Source organism: Rhinolophus hipposideros (genome assembly GCF_964194185.1).
Source record: "Rhinolophus hipposideros genome assembly, chromosome: 11".
Taxonomy (NCBI): domain Eukaryota; kingdom Metazoa; phylum Chordata; class Mammalia; order Chiroptera; family Rhinolophidae; genus Rhinolophus; species Rhinolophus hipposideros.
The window spans coordinates 39,979,696-39,992,155 of record NC_138057.1 but is presented as its reverse complement, the minus strand read 5'-3'; positions in this window follow the sequence as shown (position 1 = coordinate 39,992,155).

Sequence of the window (12,460 nt, the reverse complement as noted above, 5' to 3'; positions counted from 1 at the left end):
TTAAAAATACTGAATATAAAACAGTTAAGAAACAAATTGTGACTTCATCATTTTAATTTTATGTCCTTGAAACAGATACACAGGCATATTGAAAATTCCAAAGCCTTTGTAAGCACTATAATTATTATTGATGCTGTCATTATTTTAGATTTTTATTTCTCATTAAAAAAGATTTTCAAAATTCAAAAATTTTAATTCTTTAGTCTTAAATTTGTAAATATGCATTAAATTGTAAAGTTTCTTTTTACTGTTGCTATATCTATAATTCTTTAAAAAAAAGGCAGTCGACATGTATGACATGTACATGTACTTTGCTTTGTGGGTCCAACTATACATAATTTTGCTTAGAACTATATCCCATATTTCCTAATGCCTTTGAAAATTTTTGAAAAGAATGTTAATAAGAACTACTTAATTGTGTTTTGTCATTTTTCAAAAGTGCATGTATAATATGCTATGTATATAGTGATACAAAGTATTTATTTTCTCTTTTAGAGTGAATAAAATTTTATCATTGGTCATAATGTGGTGATATGGGACGTTTTGGATCTTCCAAAAAATTTAAAAACTCCGTTTTTAAGCATTCCTGGTAACTTTCAAATTATTTCAACTGAATGGAACCTTTTTTATATAAAAAAAATTTCAGGATTTAAATGAAAGAAATCAGCATTTCCCAAGAAGTCATGAAATACTTAGGTAAAAATTGATGATTTTGTAACCTATCTGCCAGGAAACATCCATGTTTCAAGTGGCATAATAATAATATATTAATATAGTGTCCTTGATAATATGAAGTACAGTGTCAGTAATTTTGTTTGAATGATTATGGAACTGCTTGGTTTCCTATAAGCTTGAAACTCCGCTTTGGCTCTGGGCCTGAAGTATATTCTCAGTTGATATCTAAATGTTGATAAATTAAAGTGAAAATCATTAAGTCACATAACACTGTAGTTAATCTCAAAAAATGAGATAAATTCACTTAGACTTGCCTGCTTTCCTGCTTTCCCCACATATTGCCATCCTTCAGGTCACCTGTTAAGGACATCAAGTAATAATGACAAGAAATATCCTGTGGACACAAATGTTTAATCTGAATGAAACACTTAAGGTGACCAAAGCATTTAGGATTATTTCAACCCTAAAATGTTTAAACCAAAGTAGGAAGAAATGGTTTACTATATTCTGAGCTGGTCAGTCTATATATAGAGAGATCATTTTATTTATTTATTTTTTATTTTTTATTTATTTATTTTTTTGGTTTAAACAATAGAAATTTACTTTCTCAAAGTTTCAGAGGCTAGAAATCGAAGATCAAGGTGCTGTCCTGGTTGGTTTCTGGTGAGGTAGAGAGACCATTTTAAATAGTTATGAATCTTGGGGCACATTAGCACTACTGATAATAATATTACATTTAGAATGTCTAAAAGATTTGGTGTTTTAAGCCCCGTTTTAGGGGGCTTGTATGACTGTAAAAGCTGAAAAAGAGATATAAAGCTGTCTTTAAATACTGGGAAAGCTAGAAAAATGTGAGAACTTTTAATGTTGGAACCTATTAAAAAAGGAAAGGGTGAAATACTGAGCTTCTTGTTGCTGGAGGCATCCAAGAAAAGGTGGAATGAAAGACAAGTATACAGATTTCTCTACTAGGCTGAAAATTGTTTAGATTACCTCCAATATCTGTAGTTCTAAGGGTATTCACATGTAGGCAAATACCACGACCCTGGTAGCTGCAACAGAGCTAATGCTCTGTACCTGAGAATGCAAGGCTCCGTGAGAGTCGGAGCCAGGATCTCCCTAGAGTTTGGGAGAGCTCCTGGTACTTTATGGATGCTTGATAATTATTGGTTTAATGAATGCCTTGTACTTGTTTGTCCACTGGATGTGAACCAGAAATATAGCAAAGACCTGAATAAGATCTCTTCTTTATGAATTTCTAATGAATAAAAGATACAGAGGGAGAGAGACAAAGGGAGAGCAAGGTGGGGGAGACGGGGAGGGAGAGAGAGAGAGAGAGAGAGAGAGAGAGAGAGAGAGAGAGAGAGAGAGAGAGAGAGAGAGAATTTTTTTTTTTTCATTTTCAACTTTTCTAATTTGGGGCAGAAAAAATGACATTTGAGTTTGGTTACTAAATTATAAAGGAAAGCAAAATATTGTTATTTTCATATTTATTACTGTTCTCAATTTATTCCCAGATGAAGTCTTTATATCTTTTCGTACTTTAAGTTCTGCTTTATTGTTAAGTATGAATACAAATTCAACAAGTTTTCAGAATGAAAAAGAGAGCAAATACTAAAAATGTGTAGCTTGTGCATTATGTAATAAATAAAAAGGATGTTGTGGGCCAAAACATAAAATGGACCTAAATATGTGGGATAAGAGGTGAGAAAGGCAGGCTTTACTAAAAAGACAAAATATACATGTCAGGAAAAAAAGAGCTAACATATATTGGATGAATCACATGAACTATCAGCCTATCTAATTTCTATTTCTTAAAAGAGCCTACAAGGTATGTAGTATATCTCCCTCCCTACCTTTCCCCACTTATTTTCTTAACAGATAAGAGAAACAAGGTTTAGAAAGGTTAAATAGTTTATCTAAGATCACAAATCTAAAAAAGTCAAATCCAAGATTCAAACCCATACGTAGCCATTAAAATTAAGTTCCATGAGTGCAGAGACTTACTTGCATTTATTTTTTTTCAAAGCTGAATCCCCAGAATCTAGTATTTTGTCTGGCAAATAGTAATACTTAAATACACTTCTGAATGAATAAATGGACCTTTGATGTCTTGTCTCCACCGCATAGTACAACATGTCACACATTCTATGACTGAGCCAGTTGTTTACTAAATGCCATTAAATAAAGAAGAGCAAATTTTGACTTTGAAAATAAAAGGATACTGTGAAAAATTTATGTAATAATTATCTAATGCCTGATTCCGGTCCATCATGGAGTCTAGAAATACTTTTGTAATAAATATTTTGGGTCATAGATAATGTGGGCCTGGATTAAATTGGCACCAGTAAAAATAAAAATTACAAAAAAAAGAAAAGAAAAAGTGAATGAGAGACATTTTGCAGGTAGAAGCTACAAAGTCTAATGAATGATTAGATGATGATGGTTGTAGCAGGGCATTGGTTAAGGCGAGGGAGCAGTCAAACGAAAATCACAAGTAGCAGGCTGGTAGAATGACTATACCACTAGAGATTTAAACAAAATATATAAAATACATAATAGAATTACACTTGTGTGTATATTTATAAAATGTTTTGGATGGGGCAAACTTTTCTAAATTAGGAAACCTAGTCTCTCTAAAGAAAAAGTTAGATGTATTTTCCTATATACAAATTTAAAAGTAAATATTTTGAATGGTAAAAGATCCCAAGACAAAGTGAAAATACACACAATAGGTTGCAGAAAGTATTGCTGCACAAAAAATTAATAGTCTTTATAAACCAATGTACATAAACTTACAAATTGATAAGAATTAGACAAAAACTTAAAGCTGAGTTTAATGGAGAAAGGGGGTGCTGCTTAATGGATAACATTCTTTTTTTACATTTGATGGTTTTTTGGTACAGGTACACAATTTCTCCTTTATGTTTTATATCTCTGTTCATGCTTTGGAAAAGCCTCTTTCCAGATTACTTAACAAAATGTTAAGATAATTTCTTGTGCATTTATTAAAATATGAATTAAAATGCAAATGTAATACTTTGTTTAACTTTACCTGTTGATACACTGCAAATTTTAGCTCAAATTGGCTACTTTTCTTTATAACCTTGCCTCATCAATCCAAGCTACTGCCCCTCTCCTACGTAGACAGGTACCGTGTTCTCAGAATTCGGCTCTCTACCTTTATCTTTGCCCATTATTCCATAAATTTTCTGATTGGAAACTAGAGAGGATTTTCAAAAATGTAAATCAGACAATAAATATTCCCCTGCTAGAATATCTTAGTGTCTTCCAATTGCTTTTAGTAAAAAACCCATATTCCTTACCTTGGCTTAGGTGGAGGGAGAATACATATCCTGGTTTGGCCAGGCACCTTGCATAACTATTAGAAGTGCCTCCTTCCATTCTCAAAGGTGTTCCACTCTGGCAATACATAATGTAGTTACCCTGATTATAAAAGCTCTGCTGGCTTGAAGGTTATATTCTCAGAGAAATCGTCCCTCATTATACCGCTGAAAAGGATACTTATATATAATTCTTTATCAGAACATCTCTTGTGGTCTTTATAGCACATATCAGAATTTATGATTATTTATTTGTTTGTCTTTTCTTGTTATTTTCTAATGAAGGACATACATTAAGTTATTATTAATGTCATTTGCCCCATGAGTCAGGGGCCGCATCTCTGTTGTTTTGTATTATATCTTTGGGGTCTAGTATGGAGCCTGACACCTCGCCCATGTTTAACAAAACTGTTGAATGAATTGATAACTTGGACAAATTGCTAGGGTTTGAGCAATGTAAACAATACCTTTTTTTCTTTCTGAAAACTTGTTTCACACATTTGCTAAGATGACTCCATGTCTCATTATCATCCCCTTTAAAAAAAATGCATGGAATATTCAGTTTTTCTTTTCAAGACAGTTGGTAAGTATAGTGAAGATTAAGTGTATCAGATCTAGAGTAAAATGAAACTAAACAACAACATGAACAAACAAAAATTGTTTTCTGTTTGTAGATCTGCTGTTTTCAACGTGAGCAGGTATTTAACCTGCTTGACATTCCTTTGTTAAAAAACATATGTAAAATAGGGCTAATAAACAAACTCAAAAGGATAAAATGAGATATACTAACATATTGCTTAGTACATCATTATCATGCAAAAATCATCAGCTATTAATAATTTTTATTATTTGCTTGTGGAAAATTTGTCTAATGAATTAGCAATAGTTAATTTTTTCAATTAAATAGTTAAATATTTCAGTTCAGGTCAATTAGATTTTGCTTGCCCATCACATTTCCCAGCTAATTCTAAACAATCAATAAATACACAGAATATGAACTTATTGAATATTTACCACATTATTAGTTGTTTTCAATTTGATGTTTCCCAATTGCTTTATGAATCCCCCCTTGTTTTCTTCTTTCTTCTTTTGAATTAATTAATTTTGGATCATTCCATTAATTTTTCTTCTATTGACATGGTGGTTATCCATCCTTTCATGATTCTTTTAGTAATTCCCCTAGAAATTAAACATGTGTCCTTGGATTGGAATTAATATAAATTAATACTCTTACCTCATCTCAGTCAATATTAAGACTTTAAGATATTAAACTCTATTAACATGCTCCACCTCACAGGATCCATTAGTGATATTGTTGTGCATTTTAATTCTACATAGCTTTTAAATCCTATTATTATTATTATTATTATTATTATTATTATTATTATTATTTTGTATAGTCAGCATTCATTCAGATTTTCCCCAGATTTAGCCTATATAGTTTTTTCCTGCCTTTCTGTATTTCCCTTTGGGATAATTTTCCTTCTGCCTGAAGAACTACTTTTAGCATGCCCTTTCATGTAGTCTGCTGCTGATAAATATGCTTAGTCTTTGGTGGTCTAAAAACATCTATGTTGCTTCAGTTTTGAAAGATATTTTCATTGGTGGCCAGATTTTTTTTCCCCACACCGTATTCATGTCATTCCATTGTCTTCTGCCTTACATCTTTTCTGTTGGTAGAGCTAGTTTTTAATTTTATGATTGTTCCTGTGAAAATAATCCTCATTTTGCAGTCCTCTTGTGATTTGCTATTTGTCTCTGGTTTTCAGCTGTTTTACTGTGATGTGTATGGGTGTGGTTTTCTTTTCAATTGCTCTGTCTGAAGTTTGGAGCACCTCTTGAGTCTATGACTTGATATCTTTCATCAATTGGAAAGTTCTTGACACTTACCCTTAAATATTGCCTTTGCCCCATTCATTTTCTCTCTCTTTCCCTTTTGAAGGGAGATGATGTTATGTGTATGTTAGAATTTTTCACATGTTCCATATGTTACTTTCACTCTTATATGTAGTTTCTATCCTTTTTGTTTCTCAAACTTCCATCAAAATATTTTACTCTTAACTAACTTCAAGTTCACTGATCCTTTTATCAGCTATGCCCAGTCTTCCAGTCTATTGTTCAACTTATCTATTAAGACACACATTTCAGTTATTATATTTTTCGGTCCTAGAATTTCCATTTGGTTTTTTTTTAATAGGTCCCAGTTATCTGGTAAAATCCTCCAGTTTGTCATCCATTTCCTTGAACATATAGTTACATTAAAGTCCATTTTTGATAGTTTTAATATTAGTACTATTTGTTAGTTATATATATATTGTTTATTTATTCTCCAGAATTTTTAATTGAAATTATGGACACATTTTGTAATTATTGAGTATCTGGATCATTAAATGCTACTTTTTATGGTAGAGTTTATCTTTCTCTGTTTCAGAATAGACTGTAATGGACAAAGAAAACAGAAGTGAAGACTATTTGAATATTTGAATTTGAAAAAAATTGGAGAAAGCATATACTTGGACCCAACTAGACCCAGGGCACTTTCCACTAATATTTAAGAACTTCCTGTGTGTTTCCACTTTCCAAATATCAACATTGTTACTGGTATATTACTGCATACATATCACTAAAACACGATCCTCTTTTTAACTCACTCAACAAAATCAGACCATTTTTTTTTTAGTACAAAACGTTTTCATCTATGCTATTGCTCAAAGGAGTAGATGGGAATCTGCATTTTGCTTTTTAAGATGTGAGATCTCATTCTTGGAAAGTACCACAAAATTTCTTTCCTTGAAATACAGCATACACTGCTAACTGCAGCTCCTTTAGGGACCATGCCCCTACTTTAGAATGAATCCACGTACACGCCATGGGACTGCCCAGTTTGAATGCTTGGCAGATCTGGGGCCTGACGGCATTTTGATAAATGATGCACATACGCAATTTGAAAATCTAAAATGCATTGGTAGAGATCAGGAGATATTTGTGTTAATGAAAGCATGAGTTTCTGGATCAAAGCGGACAAGGGAGGCCTACTTCTCTCAGATGAGGAGGGCTGCAGAATCTGTTTAGTGAATGAAAAGAGAGGTTGATGCAAGATGAGCTCTTTAAATAAGAGCAAAGTACTTTATCAATCCAAACCAATTTTCGAATAGTCCATCCTCCTCTCTGGAGGGACTCTAGGAGTAAAGGGATGAAATCAGCTTGCTTTTCAAAAACTCTAAGCAAGTATATCTGAACTCCCTAGTGGGATACTTACAATCTCAGCCAGTATGAACATCTGGAGAAAAAGTTTTGTGTTTTATTTGAATGTAAATTCTGTTCAACTCAACAGCCAAGAATTAGAAGAGGGAGAGAAAAAGAAAATATAAGAGTGAGCTCAAAGGTGGAAATAAAGCGTGAGAAAAGGAATGAGAATTTAGAAATTAAAAAAGACAGAAATGGGAAAGGTATATGCATGTCCTTAATAGAGTGATACTAATGTGTATTGTATATTTGGTGGGACATATTTCAGAATAGTCATTCTAGGATGAATGAGGAAAAGTAGGGCTGGGGCATAAAGATAAAGAACAAAAAAGGAAGAAGAAAGGATTAAAAATAAAACAGAAGAGGGCAAGGCGCAGGGGAGACTTTCTTTGGGACTGGAGTTGATTGTCTGGTTTCCTGAGGAATAATACCTCAGTTTTTTGCTGTTTGTTTGTTTGTTCGTATTTTTGGCAATTCAGTCCCAAGGCTTTTCTCACAATGTCATCCCTAAGCTACCAGTCCCTGTCTTGACCACTGTGGTCTACCATAGTGATGGTAGACCATCTGGGAAAAGGAAGTGATGGGCTTTTCTGCTGAAGTTTATGAACAGTATGCAAGTATGAAACCAATTATACAGAGCAACGTTCACAGTCCCCAAATAAAAGATTCAGAAAGGACTTTGTTTTGTTTTTTACTGCAAAGTAAGCACATAGCCATCAACTAGGTTATTTTATGAGTTTTGTATTTTTTTTAATTTGGGCAAAGTTAATATTGTTCATTTGTGAATTTCTTAAATTTAATAATAAAATTAGTGCTGTGAGACAGCTATTATCTGAAAAAAGGAGAAAAAATTTTTTCCACTTACCAGTGAGTTGACAGAAAGTGTAATACATCCAAGTGAATCATTTTTTAAAAATTAATAGGTTTGTTGCACTCAAAGTATAGTAGAAATAAGAACAAAAGTGTTACCTAAAAGACTTAATTTTTGCTCGTCAGAGGACCCTAAGTGTTATGTAATCAAAGTTAAAGCGAAAAAATATGGTTTTGAAAATAAGTGATGTCGTATTTGAACACATGGGAACACATGTTCCCAGAGAAGGCTAGTATTATTCCATGTATTTAAACTTGAAGTAAGTTAATAAAAAATTGTACAGATTTGCTTATATTTCTTTATCCACTATCTGTACTTCTGGAGATACTGCTGGGATATAAATTAAATGAGTAAGTGGAAAGACTCAGGGTGTCTTCTGTCTGCTCCATTCACTTCCTGTCCCAACAGATTTGGAAATGAAAGAACAGTGTCCAGCAGAGGGCGCAGTGCTAGTGTCAGGAGTGCTGGACCTGGTTCAGCAACCATCTTAAATCTACTGGGAAGGAGCCAGAGGACCTGACCACACTGAAAAAGGACCAGCACATTTTCATACTTAGGGAGTTAATTGTAGACCACCAAATCAATATTTTAACTTCAAGCCCACTGAGCTCAAAATTAAATATAAAAATCAACCATACTCATCTGTCTTAACAGTTTTTAATTGAATTTATTTTTTATTAAAGTTGAGCATTATGAATGAGAAGCTACCAGGGAAATACCAATAAGCTATTAATTTTTCATAGTTGCTTTTAATTGAGAGTAGTATATTACAGTACGTCATATATTTCTCATATGTTACTTGTCCATAGAGTCTTTTTTTTTTTTTTTTTTCTGGTTCCTTCTATGTTTGTTCCATTTAAATGTTGAAATAGCTAGGTCTTTAGCAACCGGGCTGCACATTGATCTTTTTAGCTTGGGAGGCTACCTCGACTGGGGAGTAATAGATCCTTACATTAGCTCTCAGAAAGATCTACAGTCTCCAAAAGAAAAAAAAAATTCCTAAAGAACTAAAGAACTTGGCAATAACAAAAGGACAGTAAATGGAAACATTAAAATGCCTAAGGAAAAGGCAAGCATGTTTTCATTCTGTGGACTGTGATGAGTGGGCAACTTCAGTGAGTGCAAGGATCTAGGACTTGATTAAAAAATGCGGATTATATAGTTACAAATGATTGAAATGAAACTCAAAGGAGGAAAAAAGAATTACTTTTTTAAAAGGCAGACATTATGAAGCCATGACTATATTTACAAGGAGGTTTCTTATTCATTTAAAAATTCAAGAGTATCTATTTAAATAAAATCTACCATTTCAATCACCAATATATTTCAACAGAGATCAAACCTTGAGGAAATCTATTACAAAGACAACAAAAATTGTTAAATCAAATATTTACTTAACTAGGAATGTTTCTATAAAATATTCTAAGATATCTGTAAGCCTAAAGAAATCACTGTCCTATATAATTTTGCTTTAAAATTTATGCAGAAAATTTTTAAGACATTTGTAAATGAAAATACTCCAAAACCAAAAGTTTAAGCAAACTAAATAAAAAACAAAACTAGAATTTACTGATAAGATGATTTTGTGAACCACATTAAATTGTTATTTTTAATAGACTTTATAGAGCAGTTTCAAGATTACAAAAAAACTGAGCAGAATGTACAGAGTTCCCATAAGGCCTTGCCCTCCACTTTCACAAATTTCCCCTTTTAATAACATTTTGCATTGTAGTCTGTATTTATAATTAATGAACTATTATTAATATATGATTATTAACGAAAGTCCAGTTTACATTAGGGTTCACTGTGTTATATACACTCTATGGGTTTTGACAAATGTATAATGACACATATCCGCCATTACAGAATAGTTTCACTACCCTAAAAATCCCATATGTCATCTATTTATCTCTCCTTCCCTTTCTTCCACTCCAAGTCCCTGATAACCACTGATCTTTTTTACTGTCTCCATAGTTTTGTCTTACGTAGAATGTCATAGAGTTGAAATCATACATCGTGTAGGCTTTTCAGATTGGCTTCTTTCATTTAGTGATATATGCTTAAGTTTCCTCCATGTCTTTGCATGGCTTGATGACTGATATGCTTTTTTTTTTAAATACAGAATAATATTTCATTGTTTGGATATACCACAGTTGATTTATCCATTCACTTACTGAAGGACTTCTTGATTGCTTCTAAGTTTTCAATTCATTTGGGTAAATACCAAGGAGAGCAATTGTTGTATCAGATGTTAAGAGCATTTTTAGTTTTGTAAGAAACTGCCAAACTGTCTTCCCAAGTGGCTTCACCATTTTGCATCCCTAACACCAATGAATGTGAGCTTCCGTTGCTCTTCATCAGCATTTGGTATTGTCACTTTTCTGAGTTTTGACCATTCTAATAGGTGTGTAGTTATATCTCATTGTTGTTTTAATTTGCAATCCTTTAATGACATATGATGTTGAACATCTTTTCATATGTTTCATATGTTTCATTGCTATATGTTTATCTTATTGGAGTCTGTTCAGCTCTTTTGCCCCCAAAATGATGCTTTTTAATTTGTAAAACACATATAACAATCAACTGAGAAAGCTTAGAAAAAAGAATAGCTTCTTATAATCATATTTAACCACATAACTATTGTGATTTTTTATATTATTTTCCTTCCAGTGTTCTCTTCCTTTATTCAAATGCACACAGATTTTACACAAATATCATTATGTACCTATAATTTTATATGCTGGTTTTGTTTACTATAACATATCTTATAGTTAGTAGCATAATTTATTATGCATAAGTAGATATACTACAATTTTGTGATCATTTCCCTGTATTGGATATTTAGATTACCTCTATTCGTCATGCTATGTTTTAAAAAGTTTTCTTAACCAAGTAAACTTAAATATTTTTGAGTTGAAAATGCAAATATTATGAATTCTTATGTTGTTTTTTTTTGCAGATTAAAATTACCTGTGGTTGAAATACAGAACTATTTTGTAGAAATTTCTATATAGAAGACATCTTATGATAGAGCTGCTGCCTATATAACTAGGGCCATGAGATCTCTTGACATCAATAGGAGATTATAGATAGAGATCATTTGAACATGTAATAAAATGCTGACAAGGTTTTTTTATGTGAGGGAGCCTCCAACATATGGTATTTAATTTGGTGGCTGTGCAGAACCCAGAAGGTAGAAAAGGGTCTTCTAGGACTACAATTCTGCCTTTCATAGGTAGCCTTGAAGAATTTCCCTTGAAGAATTTCTCAAAAGTGGCACAGTTGGGAGCTTTGGAGATTTTAATATGCTCTCTGTGATTCTGGTGTTTCTAATGAGAATCTTAACACATGTTATGACCTCAAAAATCCTGTGCTGGTGGGGAGCTCTGTAACCACTTTACTGTGCTTCAAGAACCAAGTCAGGATCTAGGTCTCAGCCAAAGGAAGAAGGTCAGGAAAAGAGTAAGGACCTAGAGTCAAAGGCCAGTCATTAACTTCTCTTCCTCGTTCCTCATCTGTTCTAATCAAACAGGACTTTTTGAGAATTGAATCAGATCATATATAAAAACACTCACCGTTCAATTATTATCTGAGTCTTAATCTGTTTCTTAGCACAAGTCCTCTCACGGATTCTTCCCTGTTCATGGTTTATTGAAATTCTAATTGTTGAGGAAAAGCCATTCTGAGTGCCCTGAAGCACTCAAGAAACAGCACTGGTTTGTGAAAAACAGGGAATTTCTTGTTGTGTGGCCAGAAGTGGCACAGTTGGATCTAGGACCTCACACACTGTCATCAGGCTTGTCACTTGCAAATCTTTCAAATCTGCCTTACTCTGTGTTCACTTCCTTCTCAGGTACACATGAGGTGGTAAAGATAGTTAACAGACATTCCCGCTTTCATGCTACCACCTGTGTGAGCTCAGTGCACACAGTATTTCTTCTAACAGTTCAGCAAAAGTCCCAGATCTGGTATCAACTGGCTTGGCTTGCATCAAGTTCCCATCCTTGAAGCAATGATTGGGCCTAATTGGCAGGTCTGGAAGCTATCCTTGGAGCCCTTGGAGGGGTGAGCCCTACCAGAGTTATGTGGTAGGAGAATTTCCCCTAAAGATAAACTGAGTTTGGCAGGAAAAATAGCATAGGTATGTTACACATTCCTGTAGGGACAATTTTGTGACCCTTTCTAAGAACCATCGCAAGAAGGAAAGAGAGTTAAAAAAAAAATCACATCTATTTTCATTTGTTGTCCCTTGACAGGAGTGAGAACAGTACCAACTGTTGCTGCCACATGAGTTAGAAGACAGCCACCCTTGTGGAAAGGGAGG